This window comes from Oncorhynchus clarkii, unplaced genomic scaffold (assembly GCF_045791955.1).
Source record: "Oncorhynchus clarkii lewisi isolate Uvic-CL-2024 unplaced genomic scaffold, UVic_Ocla_1.0 unplaced_contig_4443_pilon_pilon, whole genome shotgun sequence".
Classification (NCBI taxonomy): domain Eukaryota; kingdom Metazoa; phylum Chordata; class Actinopteri; order Salmoniformes; family Salmonidae; genus Oncorhynchus; species Oncorhynchus clarkii.
In genome coordinates, this window is record NW_027258343.1 from 50,765 (window position 1) to 67,403 (window position 16,639).

The following is a 16,639-nucleotide window of genomic DNA, read 5'->3' on the forward strand; positions in this document are numbered from 1 at the left end:
CACACATTTCCATTTTCTGTGGATCGCCCATGTTTACATTTTACTGAATGCCAGTCTGACCTTTGACCTGTAGATGGCAATAAAGGTCTACTTTTGCTGCAGATCCACTTCTAAAGCTCAAACCTCTCTGGACAAGTAGCCAAAACATTTGTCCCTAGTGAGAGAGAGTATGTGTGTGTGGCAAAAAAAGGGAATATTGCACTACACTTTTATGATACAGATACATTTTGCATTCGGTAGCATAGCACAGCTGTAGTTTTTTCAAATGCCAAATGTACATGTAGCATGCTTCTGCCTACAGATGCTTTTCTGAGTGACCTGTGTTGTGAGAGAACCAGAATTCAAACAAACTCCTGGATTACATTTTATAATATTGTCAGCTCTTTTTAGTAACATATGGTAGCATACATGTTTCACACTGTGGCAAGTCAAGCTAGTTAGTTACATGTAACAACATTACATTATATGGTCAATGTTTGTGTGTATCCTCTTAGCTTTTACCTTCGACATCAACAAGCGACGCACGGGTATCTTTGCTCTGCAATCTCCTATCCCCATCGGTTTCACTGGGAAGACTTACGGTGGTGTGTCATGGCGGCATGGTAAAGCTTGCTCAAAGGGAACAATAACCAAGCCGTACTGTCATCTTCAGACGCCGGTTTTGGGACTTATTTCAGGCCTAACATCGCCACGAACGTCCACATTCGTCTTGGAATTGCAAGCAGCCATGGCGGCACATAAACCAGTGGAATGGGTTCAGGCCGTGATAAACAGATTCGACGAGCAGGTAATATTATAGTGTTAGTTATATGAGTTCGAAGTAAGAGTAGTTAGCTAGTTGCAACTGCAAGCAGTGAATCTTTTGTTGAGGGCTTGTACAGGTAGATAGCTAATTGTACTTTTTTTATTTTATTTCACCTTTAATTAACCAGGTAGGCAAGTTGAGAACAAGTTCTCATTTACAATTGCGACCTGGCCAAGATAAAGCAAAGCAGTTCGACACATACAACGACACAGAGTTACACATGGAGTAAAACAAACATACAGTCAATAATACAGTATAAACAAGTCTATATACGATGTGAGCAAATGAGGTGAGATAAGGGAGGTAAAGGCAAAAAGGCCATGGTGGCTAAGTAGATACAAAATAACAAGTAAAACACTGGAATGGTAGATTTGCAATGGGAGAATGTGCAAACTAGAAATAAAAATAATGGGGGTGCAAAGGAGCAAAATAAATAAATAAATAAAATACAGTAGGGAAAGAGGTAGTTGTTTGGGCTAAATTATAGGTGGGCTATGTACAGGTGCAGTAATCTGTGAGCTGCTCTGACAGTTGGTGCTTAAAGCTAGTGAGGGAGATAAGTGTTTCCAGTTTCAGAGATTTTTGTAGTTCGTTCCAGTCATTGGCAGCAGAGAACTGGAAGGAGAGGCGGCCAAAGAAAGAATTGGTTTTGGGGGTGACTAGAGAGATATACCTGCTGGAGCGTGTGCTACAGGTGGGAGATGCAATGGTGACCAGCGAGCTGAGATAAGGGGGGACTTTACCTAGCAGGGTCTTGTAGATGACATGGAGCCAGTGGGTTTGGCGACGAGTATGAAGCGAGGGCCAGCCAACGAGAGCGTACAGGTCGCAATGGTGGGTAGTATATGGGGCTTTGGTGACAAAACGGATTGCACTGTGATAGACTGCATCCAATTTGTTGAGTAGGGTATTGGAGGCTATTTTGTAAATGACATCGCCAAAGTCGAGGATTGGTAGGATGGTCAGTTTTACAAGGGTATGTTTGGCAGCATGAGTGAAGGATGCTTTGTTGCGAAATAGGAAGCCAATTCTAGATTTAACTTTGGATTGGAGATGTTTGATATGGGTCTGGAAGGAGAGTTTACAGTCTAACCAGACACCTAAGTATTTGTAGTTGTCCACGTATTCTAAGTCGGAGCCGTCCAGAGTAGTAATGTTGGACAGGCGGGTAGGTACAGGTAGCGATCGGTTGAAGAGCATGCATTTAGTTTTACTTGTATTTAAGAGCAATTGGAGGCCACGGAAGGAGAGTTGTATGGCATTGAAGCTTGCCTGGAGGGTTGTTAACACAGTATCCAAAGAAGGGCCAGAAGTATACAGAATGGTGTCGTCTGCATAGAGGTGGATCAGAGACTCACCAGCAGCAAGAGCGACCTCATTGATGTATACAGAGAAGAGAGTCGGTCCAAGAATTGAACCCTGTGGCACCCCCATAGAGACTGCCAGAGGTCCGGACAGCAGACCCTCCGATTTGACACACTGAACTCTATCAGAGAAGTAGTTGGTGAACCAGGCGAGGCAATCATTTGAGAAACCAAGGCTGTCGAGTCTGCCGATGAGGATGTGGTGATTGACAGAGTCGAAAGCCTTGGCCAGATCAATGAATACGGCTGCACAGTAATGTTTCTTATCGATGGCGGTTAAGATATCATTTAGGACCTTGAGCGTGGCTGAGGTGCACCCATGACCAGCTCTGAAACCAGATTGCATAGCAGAGAAGGTATGGTGAGATTCGAAATGGTCGGTAATCTGTTTGTTGACTTGGCTTTCGAAGACCTTAGAAAGGCATGGTAGGATAGATATAGGTCTGTAGCAGTTTGGGTCAAGAGTGTCACCCCCTTTGAAGAGGGGGATGACCGCAGCTGCTTTCCAATCTTTGGGAATCTCAGACGACACGAAAGAGAGGTTGAACAGGCTAGTAATAGGGGTGGCAACAATTTTGGCAGATAATTTTAGAAAGAAAGGGTCCAGATTTTGCAGCTCATTCAGAACATCAGGTGAGCAGATTTGGGAGAAGGAGAAATGGGGAAGGCTTGGGCGAGTTGTTGTGGGGGGTGCAGTGCTGTTGACCGGGGTAGGAGTAGCCAGGTGGAAAGCATGGCCAGCCGTAGAAAAATGCTTATTGAAATTCTCAATTATGGTGGATTTATCAGTGGTGACAGTGTTTCCTATCTTCAGTGCAGTGGGCAGCTGGGAGGAGCGGTTCTTATTCTCCATGGACTTTACAGTGTCCCAGAACTTTTTTGAGTTAGTGTTGCAGGAAGCAAATTTCTGCATGAAAAAGCTAGCCTTGGCTTTTCTAACTGCCTGTGTATAATGGTTTCTAGCTTCCCTGAACAGCTGCATATCACGGGGGCTGTTCGATGCTAATGCAGAACGCCATAGGATGTTTTTTTGTTGGTTAAGGGCAGTCAGGTCTGGGGAGAACCAAGGGCTATATCTATTCCTGGTTCTAAATTTCTTGAATGGGGCATGTTTATTTAAGATGGTTAGGAAGGCATTTAAAAAAAATATCCAGGCATCCTCTACTGACGGGATGAGATCAATATCCTTCCAGGATACCCCGGCCAGGTCGATTAGAAAGGCCTGCTCGCTGAAGTGTTTCAGGGAGCGTTTTACAGTGATGAGTGGAGGTCGTTTGACCGCTGACCCATTACGGATGCAGGCAATGAGGCAGTGATCGCTGAGATCTTGGTTGAAAACAGCAGAGGTGTATTTAGAGGGCAAGTTGGTTAGGATGATATCTATGAGGGTGCCCGTGTTTAAGGCTTTGGGGAGGTACCTGGTAGGTTCATTGATAATTTGTGTGAGGTTGAGGGCATCAAGTTTAGATTGTAGGATGGCTGGGGTGTTAAGCATGTTCCAATTTAGGTCGCCTAGCAGCACAAGCTCTGAAGATAGATGGGGGGCAATCAGTTCACATATGGTGTCCAGAGCACAGCTGGGGGCAGAGGGTGGTCTATAGCAGGCGGCAACGGTGAGAGACTTGTTTTTAGAGAGGTGGATTTTAAAAGTAGAAGTTCAAATTGTTTGGGTACAGACCTGGATAGTAGGACAGAACTCTGCAGGCTATCTTTGCAGTAGATTGCAACACCGCCCCCTTTGGCAGTTCTATCTTGTCTGAAAATGTTGTAGTTTGGAATTAAAATGTCTGAATTTTTGGTGGTCTTCCTAAGCCAGGATTCAGACACAGCTAGAACATCCGGGTTGGCAGAGTGTGCTAAAGCAGTGAATAGAACAAACTTAGGGAGGAGGCTTCTAATGTTAACATGCATGAAACCAAGGCTATTACGGTTACAGAAGTCGTCAAAAGAGAGCGCCTGGGGAATAGGAGTGGAGCTAGGCACTGCAGGGCCTGGATTCACCTCTACATCGCCAGATGAACAGAGTAGTAGTAGAATAAGGGTGCGGCTAAAAGCAATAAGAATTGGTCGTTTAGAACGTCTGGAACAGAGAGTAAAAGGAGGTTTCTGGGGGCGATAAAATAGCATCAAGGTATAATGTACAGACAAAGGTAAGGTAGGATGTGAATACAGTGGAGGTAAACCTAGGTATTGAGTGATGAAGAGAGAGATATTGTCTCTAGAAACATCATTGAAACCAGGAGATGTCATTGCATGTGTGGGTGGTGGAACTAATAGGTTGGATAAGGTATAATGAGCAGGACTAGAGGCTCTACAGTGAAATAAGCCAATAAACACTAACCAGAACAGCAATGGACAAGGCATATTGACATGAAGGAGAGGCATGCTCAGTCGAGTGATCAAAAGGGTCCAGTGAGTGGAGAGGTTGGTTGGGGGTCACGGCGATTTAGACAGCTAAATCGGGGTAGCAAGCTAGCATAGGAGCAAGCTAGCATAGAATGGAGGTCTGTTATTAGCCAACTCTTGCGTTCCGTCAGTAGATTAGTGGGTTTCCGTGTGGTAGAGGGGATGAATCCAAATCACACAACAACAACAAAAATAAAAACAATAGATATAGTTATAGAGGCCCAAGAAGAAAAATAAATCAATAAATAAAAATAAAATAAAAATTGTCCGATTGTCTATTCAGATAGCAGCCGATAAGATAGCCAACGGCTAGCAGGCCGCAGATGAGCGCCCAGGCAACGTTGCGCCGGAGGAGCCAGCCGGACAGTTCCCTCGGGTAGACAACGTCGGCAGTCTAGCCGTGAAGGCCCGGTGGGGCTCCGCGTAGGCAGCAAAACGGGTCCGGATAGGTGACTGCAGCCCAGGAGTGATTGATGGAACTCTTCAGCTGGCTAGCTCCGGAACAATTGATGTTAGCTCCGGAATCGACGAAAGCCGATAGTCACACGGATAGCAGCTAGCTAGCTGCGAGATCCAGGCATGGACGTCCAGAGCCAGCGGCCGAAATCCAGGGACATGGAGAGAAAAATTGGTCCGATATGTTCCGCTCCGAGCCGCGCTGCGCTGCACCGCGCCGTACAAAACTGGCGATAGATTCTCGAGCCAAAGGACAGCCGATGACCACAAACCGTGGTCAGCTGAGTACCAACGATTAGCCAGTAAATAAGCTAACTAGCTTCAGAGTAGCTTCTGGACCAGCTTCTGGCTAACTCCCGGCTAATTTCTGGCTAGCCTCTCGGAGGATCACAGATCTGAGGTAAATAATACTTTTTATATAAATATAAATTGGTGAAACGGATTGCAGGAGAGTGTTCTGAAGATGAGTTTTTGGAAAAGTAAAAATGTATGTGAAAAAAAAGTTGTAAATATATATATATATATATATATACGGGACAGGACGAGGACAAAAATACGTCTGAACTGCTATGCCATCTTTATGTCACTGTGAAGTGCATGCTAGACTGCTTTCTAGCTAGGTAGCTATTGATAGTAACTACGTTAGGACAAATATTTTTATATCTGTGTTTGGATGATGTGTACCAAAAGTGCAAGTTACTTTTAGTTACCTAGCTAGTAAGCTACCCATTTAGCTAGCTAGCCAACTAAACATGCATTTTAATGTTGCATATATTTTGGGTGTTGGTGTAGCTAACTCGGAGTATTTGCACACAACGTCTAATATTGGCTAATTCTTCCTAGACAATTGGGGAAAAGATGTCCCTATTGTACCAGCTAGGAAGTCCTATAACTTAGCTACCATGCTAACTGTAAACAAATGAGAGGTGTGACTCCAACATGCACTGATTAAAATGCAAGGTCTGTCACATGTGGGGGGGAAATGAAGAACATACTGGTTGCATGCTGTCAGCCAACATTCATGTTGCTGTCTGAGGAATCTGGATTTTCAACCTGACCATGTTTCTGCTCTGAGGTAACGTTAAACGCTCAATAATAAGATCAAAACAACATGGATCCGTACAAATTGACAGACATCCGTTTTTTGTTAAATATCTACTTACATAATTACCACATCCTTAAATTATGATATACGTAGTGTGAGTTTGTCTCAATCCAATATTTGAGCGTGTTTAGGTGTTTGTGGTCACCACAGCAGCGGTCTACAAGGCTCGCCCAACTACAAGGTTCTGGCAGTTAAGTTTTTCTTATTACCCAGAGTTGGATGAATTCGTGGATACAATTTTTTAGATCTCTGCATGCAGTGTGAATGAAGTTAATAGGTAATGATGATAGCCAATGCTGACTAGCATTTGTACAATGACTGAAGGCTACAGGTACACCGAATCAAATTGTATTGGTCACATACACATGGTTAGCAGATGTTAATGCGAGTGTAGCGAAATGCTTCTGGTTCTGACAGTGCAGTAATATCTAACAAGTAATCTAACAATTCCCCAACAACTACCTAATGCACACACATCTAAATGGGTGAATGAGAATATGTACATATAAGTATATGGATGAGCGATGGCTGTGCGGCATCGGCAAGGTGCAGTAGATGGTATAAAATACAGTATGTACAGGTGACGTGAGCAATGCAAGATATGTAAACATCATTAAAGTAACATTATTTTAAGTAACTAGTGATCCATTTATTAAAGTGTCCAGTAATTGCGTCTCAGTGTAGGCAGCAGCCTCTCTGAGTTAGTGATGGCTATTTAACAGTCTGATGGCCTTGAGATAGAAGCTGTTTTTCTATCTCTCTGTCCCAGCTTTAAATCACCTGTACTGACCTCACCTTCTGGATGGTAGCGGTGTGAACAGGCAGTGGCATATACTACTGTACAGTACTGCTACAGTATCCCTTTAAGGGTGCCAAAGATTCCACTAATGAACTTGAGGTTGAATGTGTGAAACATTGGGTCAGGTAGTCTAGCCAGTCCATCAATAGTTTTTACACTGTCTGTTGCCCCTAACTATATCTCATCAGAAGTCATTATCAGTCAACATCAGTCAACATTATCAAATTGTAAGATCAACGTTTTAAAATGCTCCAGCTGACTTGATGGAGAGTTTGTTGTTGCTTGAGAGCTGGTATGTCTGTAAATCAGCTCTGGGTCTCAATTTTATCCAAACTAAGCTTTGTCTGTTTTGGTTGTCAAAGACCACCTCCAAAGGGACTGAAACAAATGGTACTTGCTGCAGTGCAAGCAGTGCTGCCAGAAACTCGTCACCTTCTTTAAACTCCTTTGTGTGAAAGCTGTTCTACAAATAAACTTGAAAAGGGTTTGCGGTGGTTTGTATTTAACCTAAACATGCTTAAGTGCCATGGCACACTGTGCAACTGCCCTCAACTCCAGTACAGACTTTTGAAATGGAATATCAGCACTTTTTGTGCAGTTTGGGTAGGATCTGGGCCTCGGGTTTCAGAGGCTATGGAGGGATTCTGTAGCACAGAGTGGTGATTGTACTCAGATGGTGATTGTACTCAGGCTTAGCAGCTCTGCTCAGATTATTACAGTTTGATGAAAGTGTAATAAGGGATTAAATCCTCCTCGTGTTGTTAAGACCATTTAGAAGCCTCTAAGTCATAGGATTGCATGTGTTGGCTTTATCAGGGTGGATTTCATAGTCAGAATCATATTTTCTGTGTGAACCTTGCTTATTTTGCCCAAAAACCTACCCAGTGTCCAGAAACAATGAAAGTGTTCTGAACAATAAGTCTAAATCACAGTTGTATGCAACTTCAGAATCCTGCATTACAACCAAAAAAATGTATGTCAAAAAGCTACCACAGAGAGGAAGAGAGAGGTTGGTGAATGCCAATGTGATGTACGAGATTAATGAGAAATAATAATCTCAACCTAGTAGTATTGGTCATCACAGCATCAGCCCAGAAAGATATGAAGCAGGGATTGGACTGTGGGCTGAAGTTCAGACGCCTGACTATTCTCCTACCCCCTATCTTGGGACTTTCATTCCCAGGCCAAAGTTTCTCCCTGAGGGACAGGATCCAGCTAGTAAGCAGTCCTAGGCCATGAGGCTCTTCCTTAGAATGGATGCATGTCTGAACCTAACTGTTTCCTCAACCATGATTAGGCCTACAACAGTGTAGTCTCCACTTACCATGCTCCCAAGCCTTGTTCATCACTGGGCTGTTGGGGTAGTCTGGAAGTGGAAATCGATGCTAACAACATCCTGGCTCTGTTGCCCCACGACTCTGCCGGGGCCTGAAGGAGAGCCAGAGCCACAACAAGGAGGAGTGCTCCATTCAGAAAAGCTCACTTCTCAACTGTGCTGCTGCTTATGGCTCATTAACATTCCAAGCTTGATGTGCTCTGCATACAAGATCCCAGATGTGTTTGTTTTTGTCCCGTGTAAATATTTATTTTTTGTATACATTGAAATAATTTAATCTCTTTTTTTCCATTTTCAAATTAAATATACCTTCCTGCAACCCGCCTCACTCAATGTGGTACGGATCTGCTATTTTTTTTAGACCTTATAACTAGAGGTCGACCGATTAATCGGAATGGCCGATTTTCAAGTTTTCATAACAATCGGAAATCGGTATTTTTGGGCGCCGATTTGATTTTTAATAAAAAAATGTATACCTTTATTTAACTAGGCAAGTCAGTTAAGAACACATTCTTATTTTCAATGACGGCGTAGGAACGGTTGGTTAATTGCCTTGTTCAGGGGCAGAACGACAGATTTTTCACCTTGTCAGCACAGGGATCCAATCTTGCAACCTTACGGTTAACTAGTCCTACGCTCTAACCACCTGCCTCTCGTTGCACTCCACTCCACAACTGCCTGTTACGCGAATGCAGTAGAAGCCAAGGTAAGTCGCTAGCTAGCATTAAACTTATCTTATAAAAAACAATCAATCATAATCACTAGTTAACTACACATGGTTGATGATATTACTAGTTTATCTAGCAGCGTGTCCTGCGTTGCATATAATCGATGCAACGCTGGGGGATGATTTAACAAAAGCGCATTTGCGAAAAAAGCACAATCGTTGATGACTGTGCCTAACCATAAACACGATGCCTTTCTTAAAATCAATACACAGAAGTATATATTTTTAAACCTGCATATTTAGCTAAAATAAATCCAGGTTAGCAGGCAATATAACCAGGTGAAATTGTGTCACTTCTCTTGTGTTCATTGCACGCAGAGTCAGGGTATATGCAACAGTTTGGGCAGCCTGGCTCATTGCGAACTAATTTGCCAGAATTGTACGTAATTATGACATAACATTGAAGGTTGTGCAATGTAACAAGAATATTTAGACGTATGGATGCCACCCGTTAGATAAAATACGGAACAGTTCCGGTTTCCGGAATCGACCATATTAATGACCTAAGGCTCGTATTTCTGTGTGTTATTATGTTATAATTAAGTCAATGATTTGATTGATCAGTCTGACTGAGCAATGGTAGGTAGCAGCAGGCTCATAAGCATTCATTCAAACAGCACTTTCGTGCGTTTTGCCAGCAGCTCTTCGCAAGCACAGCGCTGTTTATCAAATCAAATCAAATTTATTTATATAGCCCCTCGTACATCAGCTGATATCTCAAAGTGCTGTACAGAAACCCAGCCTAAAACCCCAAACAGCAAGCAATGCAGGTGTAGAAGCACGGTGGCTAGGAAAAACTCCCTAGAAAGGCCAAAACCTAGGAAGAAACCTAGAGAGGAACCAGGCTATGTGGGGTGGACAGTCCTCTTCTGGCTGTGCCGGGTGGAGATTATAACAGAACATGGTCAAGATGTTCAAATGTTCATAAATGACCAGCATGGGTGAATAATAATAATAAGGCAGAACAGTTGAAACTGGAGCAGCAGCACAGTCAGGTGGACTGGGGACAGCAAGGAGTCATCATGTCAGGTATTCCTGGGGCATGGTCCTAGGGCTCAGGTCCTCCGAGAGAGAGAAAGAAAGAGAGAATTAGAGAGAGCATATGTGGGATGGCCAGTCCTCTTCTGGCTGTGCCGGGTGGAGATTATAACAGAACATGGCCAAGATGTTCAAATGTTCATAAATGACCAGCATGGTCGAATAATAATAATAAGGCAGAACAGTTGAAACTGGAGCAGCAGCACGGCCAGGTGGACTAGTGACAGCAAGGAGTCATTATGTCAGGTAGTCCTGGGGCATGGTCCTAGGGCTCAGGTCCTCCGAGAGAGAGAAAGAGAGGAGAGAACGCACACTTAGATTCACACAGGACACCGAATAGGACAGGAGAAGTACTCCAGATATAACAAACTGACCCTAGCCCCCAGACACATAAACTACTGCAGCATAAATACTGGAGGCTGAGACAGGAGGGGTCAGGAGACACTGTGGCCCCATCCGAGGACACCCCCGGACAGGGCCAAACAGGAAGGATATAACCCCACCCACTTTGCCAAAGCACAGCCCCCACACCACTAGAGGGATATCTTCAACCACCAACTTACCATCCTGAGACAAGGCTGAGTATAGCCCACAAAGACCTCCGCCACGGCACAACCCAAGGGGGGGGGGCGCCAACCCAGACATGATGACCACATCAATGACTCAACCCACTCAGGTGACGCCAGTTTGAAGTTTATGACTTCAAGCCTATCAGCCTAATGGCTGGTGTAACCGATGTGAAATGGCTAGCTAGTTAGCGTGGTGCGCGCTAATAGTGTTTCAAACGTCACTCGCTCTGAGACTTGGAATAGTTATTCCCCTTGCTCTGCAAGGGCCGCAGCTTTTGTGGAGCGATCGGTAACGCTGCTTCGAGTGTGGCTGTTGTCGATGTGTTCCTGGTTCGAGCCCAGGTAGGGGCGAGGAGAGGAACGGAAGCTATACTGTTACACTGGCAATACTATAGTGCCTATAAAAACATCAAATAGTCAAAGGTATATGAAATACAAATTATATAGAGAGAAATAGTCCAATAAATACTATATTAACTTCAACCTAAAACCTCTTACCTTGGAATATTGAAGACTCATGTTAAAAGGAACCACCAGCTTTCATATGTTCTCATGTTCGGAGCAAGGAACTTAAACGTTAGCTTTTTTTACATGGCACATATTGCACTTTTACTTCTCCGCTATGCAATCCGGTTTCTGAGCTGGTCGAGAGCGTGGCTGAGGTGCACCCAACGTCCTAAACGGTATCATAACCGCCATCAATAAGAGACAATACTGTGCAGCAGTCTTCATCGACCTGGCCAAGGCTTTCGACTCTGTCAATCACCGTATTCTTATCGGCAGATTCAATAGCCTTGGCTTCTCAAATGACCGCCTTGCCTGTTTCGCCATCTAGTTCTCAGAGTTCAGTGTGTCAAATCGGAGGGCCCGTTGTCCGGAACTCTGGCAGTCTCTATGGGGGTGCCACAGGGTTACATTTTCGGGCCAAGTTTTTTCTATGTCAATGATGTCACTCTTGCTGTGGGTGATTCTTTGATCCACCTTTACGCAGACGACACCATTCTGTATACATCTGGCCTTTCTTTGGACACTGTTAACAAACCTCCAAACGAGCTTCAACGCCATACAACACTCCTTCCGTGGCCTCCAACTGGTCTTAAATGCTAGTAAAACTAAATGTATGCTCATCAACCGATCGCTGCCTGCACCCGCCCGCCCGACTAGCATCACTACTCTGGACAGTTCTGACTTAGAATATGTGGACAACTATAAATACCTAGGTGTCTGGACAGACTGTAAACTCTCCTTCCAGACTCACATTAAGCATCTCCAATCCAAAATTAAATCTAGAATCGGCTTCCTATTTCGCAACAAAGCCTCCTTCACTAATGCTGCCTAACATACCGTTGTAAAACTGACTATCCTACCGATCCTTGACTTCGGTGATGTCATTTACAAAATAGCCTCCAACACTCTACTCAGCAAACTGGATGTAGTCTATCACAGTGCCATCCGTTTTGTCACCAAAACCCCATATACTACCCACCACTGCGACCTGTATGCTCTCATTGGTTGGTCCTCACTACGTATTCGTTGCCAAACCCACTGGCTCCAGGTCATCTATAAGTCTTTGCTAGGTAAAGCCCTGCCTTATCTCAACTCACTGCTCACGATAGCAACACCCACCCGTAGCATGCGCTCCAGCAGGTATATTTCACTGGTCATCCCCAAAGCCAACACCTCATTTGGCCACCTTCCTTCCAGTTCTCTGCTGCCAATGACTGGAACGAATTGCAAAAATCACTGAAGCTGGAATCTTATATCTCCCTCTCTAACTTTAAGCGAAAACTTGAAATCGGCCCTAATTAATCGGCTATTCCGATTAATCGGTCGACCTCTAGTTCAGAGGAGACTGCATGAATCAGGCCTTCATGGTCGAATTGCTGCAAAGAAACCACGACTAAATGATACCAATAAGAAGAGACTTGCTTGGGCCAAGAAACACAAGATCTTTGTTTACAACTGCCGGGTCTTTGTGAGACGCAGAGTAGGTGAATGGATGACCTTGGCATGTGTGGTTCCCACCATGAAGCATGGAGGAGGTGTGATGGTGTGGGGGTGCTTTGCTGGTGACACTGTCAGTGATTTTTATCTAGAATTCAAAGCACACTTAACCAGCATGGCTACCACAGCATTCTGCAGCGATAAGCCATCCCATCTGGTTTGTGCTTAGTGGAACTGTCTTTTGTTGTTCAATAGGACAATGACCCAACACACCTCCAGGCTGTGTAAGGGCAATTTGACCAGAAGGAGAGTGATGGAGTGCTGCATCAGATGACCTTGCCTCCACAATCACCTGACCTCAACCCAATTGAGATGGTTTGGGATGAGTTGGACTGCAGAGTGAAGTAAAAGCAGCCAACAAGTGGTCAGCATATGTGGGAACTCCTTCAAGACTGTTGGAAAATAATTCCAGGTGAAGCTTGTTTTAGAGAATGCCAAGAGTGTGCGACGCTGTCATCAAGGCAAAGTGTGGCTACTTTGAAGAATCTCAAATATAAAACATATTTTGAGTTGTTAACTTTTTTGGGTTACTACATGATTCCATGTGTGTTATTTCATAGTTTTGATGTCTTCAATATTATTCTACAATGTAGAAAATATTAAAAATAAAGAAAAACCCTTGAATGAGTAGGTGTGTCCAAACTTTTGTTTTATACCCCCTTTTCCTCACCAATTTCGTGATATCCAATTGGAAGTTACAGTCTTGTCCCATCGCTGTAATCTCCCATCGCGGGAGAGGCGAAGGTCGAGAGCCATGCATCCTCTGAAACACGACCCTGTCAAGCTGCACTGCTTCTTGACACACTGCTCACTTAACCAGGAAGCCAGCCACACAAATGTGACGGAGAAAACACAGTTCAACTGGTGACCGAAGTCGGCGTGCATGCACCCGGCCCGCCACAAGGAGTCGCTGGATAGCAATGGGACAAGGACATCCCGTCCTGCCAAACCCTCCCCTGACCCGGACAACCTCGGGTCTGTAGTGACGCCTCAAGCACTGCAGTGCAGTGCCTTAGACTGCTGTGCCACTGGGGAGGCCGGCTTTGTGTAATTCTATTAGACTTGTTCAAACCTGCTGCATACATTGTCCACTGTATAATACCTTCACCCGTGGCTAGATTCCCCTGTGACTTTAGGATGACACATGCTTTTTTCTCTTTCTCCTTAGCTTCCTGTTAAAACGGGACATCAGAACAACCACACCAAAGTCAGCACAGAGCACAACAAGGAATGTCTCATCAACATCTCTAAGTACAAGTTCTCCCACGTCATCAGTGGCCTCACGAACATACTAAAAAATGTGAACAACATGGTAAGTGGCGTTTTTTAACATGTCTCTTTTAGCTATGGGGATCACCACGTTGCATGTCATCAACTCTACCTCCTGGAAGGCGTGTATTGAGTCAAAACTCAGTCAACTCAAGTTTAGGATGCATGCTAAGGGCTGGAAGTGGTGTTTGCCAAATCACTGTGTCCTCTGTGTCTGTAACCTGTCCTGTACCCTCCCCTCCTCTCTCCAGCGGATATTCGGGGAAGCTGCTGAGAAGAACCTCTACCTCTCCCAGCTGATTATCCTGGACACACTGGAGAAGTGCCTGGCATCGGTGAGGAAAACCTTTACAGTCTGCATCTACTGTATACCTTATTACGTCACCATTTAGTTGGTCTGCTAACCAACCCCCTACACTTGCTTCTGTGTGTTTGTTGTGTATAAACATTACCCCATTTTTGTTTTTCCCTAGCCTGTCCCATATTAGTCCTATGGCCTCCCCCAACTCAAACAGTTTTCTGTTGACTGAATTTAATTGAACATTGCCAGTCAAGAGCATTGGCCTCAAAATATTGCACCAATATTCTAAAACGCTTTAAGTATCCCAACACAACGGCAGTATTACATTGGTTCAATGGATCATGGATGCCCCTGTTCTCTCTCTCTGCTTTTTCCAGACACATAGACCTACACTTAAACCCCTTTCTTCACTCGTGCGTTCTCTTCACTTCTGAAATAGGTGCCTCAGTTCTGCAACCCTGCAGCAGAAGATTCCATTTCCAGGTCTTTCCTCGACTTGAGTTAGTGCTTTCACAGCCTCCAATGGGATCGCTGAGAGTTTCCTGTATAGGTTTTTCATTAGGGCATGTCGTCAGATGGAAGCCAGCTGCTCCCCTCATGGACGCTATGGAATTCTCGTTAGAATTTGAGTTTTTATGTTACAAATGTTTAAGTATAGTAGTAGCCTTATTTTGTGTTAAGACTATTTCCTACATATGGGTGAGCTACAGGTTTGGAATGCAGTTATATGCAGTCTGTCCTGGTATGAGGCTGCCAGTTTGACTCGTGTAGTTTTGGGAATTAGCCAACGGGAGCGCTGGTGAATCCCAGGTAGGGACATGCTGTGTTTGTGCCACTGAGCAAGGCACTTAACCCACATAAGTGTATTTCATGTCCAGCTGTATAAATCCAAAATATGTGAGAAGTTGCCACTGATAACCTGAAAAGCACTCATTGTTTTCTCAGAGAACCTGGAGACGCCAGCTTACACACACCCTATCCTCTCATGTCTTCTCTCTCTTTGTCTCTGTATTCCTCTTGTGTGTATGTACTGACATGTACGTGGAACTGATAGATGCACACACACACTACATGTTACTGTTTTTAAATGTATGTAAATTGTAAAGTCTTTTGTCTGTAAATGATTTTTGGTTATGTGTTGGACCCCAGTAAGACTAGCTGACATCGGCTAACGGGGATCCTAATAAATCAAATAAAATCCTCCCAGCAATCAAAGGACTGCCTGCGTCTGGACGAGACCATGCTGGTGAAGCAGCTGCTGCCAGAGATCTGTCACTTCATCCACACGTACCGCGAGGGCCACCAGCACGCTGCTGAGCTCCGTGCCTCCGCCTCAGGGGTCCTCTTCTCCCTCAGCTGCAACAACTTCAACGCTGTTTTCAGCCGCATCTCCACCAGGTAACCCTGATCCTGAGGAACTGCAGACTGTGTTGGCTAATTAATTCACTGTCACTATCACTGTGTTGATGAGCAGTTGATCAGATGTGTTAGTACAGGGCTGGAATAATAGCCTGCCCACCTTGTTGTTCTTCCAAGGTCAATGGCAACTGACCTACATTATCTTTTGTGGAAAAATGCATTTGTGTCTTTAAAAACTTCCACCAGACCTGATTTTCCCAAAAGTGTAATATTACAAATATTTCAAATGAAGTTATGTCTTCAGAAGTAATGATGAGGTGACTGTTTGGACACCCTTTCTACTTATGCCATATGCCTTGTTTGCATACCTCAGCACTTCAGTTAAACAGCCAGCCATGGACAATGTCACTGTGAATGAACTGTTAACCCAGTCATGACGGAAATCCCTCCCTCCCCACCCAGGATGTTCAGGATGGTGCAACGTTACAGAATGTTCAGATGAACAATAAAACAGGGAATCCTGTTACCTCTATTAGGTTAATTGTCCCCCACAATGAAATTGGGAAGGGGACTGTGGATCTGCCTCTGTCCGTTAGTATGTTTGTCACACGTGATATCAGACAGTGCTGGCCCGATTTTTACTGAACTTGGATTAATAACGCGTCTTGCCATAGAGATACAACATTTACAAAATTACACTGATTGGCTAAAGGGGGTGCTATAGTATTCAACTGAAATTCCAAATTATGAACAAGCATATCTCCTGCCCCATTTGAGCTACAGTCATGTCATTTTTTTTTATATGCATGCATTTCCTCATTAGAAATGAAATTTCCTCATTGCATTTCCCATAACAACCAATATCATTTCAGGAACTTGCAAACTAAATGTCTTTCCACATGTTTTGAATTGGCACTTGTTGCATCCATATGCCGCACATCGCGCCATTGTAAATTGGAGACGGGACTTGATAGGTCTCCATCCGTTAGTACATTCGTACAGTTGTACCTTCATCACACGTGATGTCTCAGACAGCACTGGCCTGATTTTTTTAAGAAACTTGTATCATTCACCCATCTTCCCATAGAGATCTATGTGGAT

General features: G+C 44.2%; 1 pseudogene; it reads left to right on the top strand.

The window, feature by feature from the left end:
* The first annotated feature begins 727 nt into the window (after window positions 1-727).
* The window catches only part of LOC139396715 (neurofibromin-like), a 29,817-nt pseudogene continuing 13,905 nt past the window's right edge, over window positions 728-16,639 (top strand).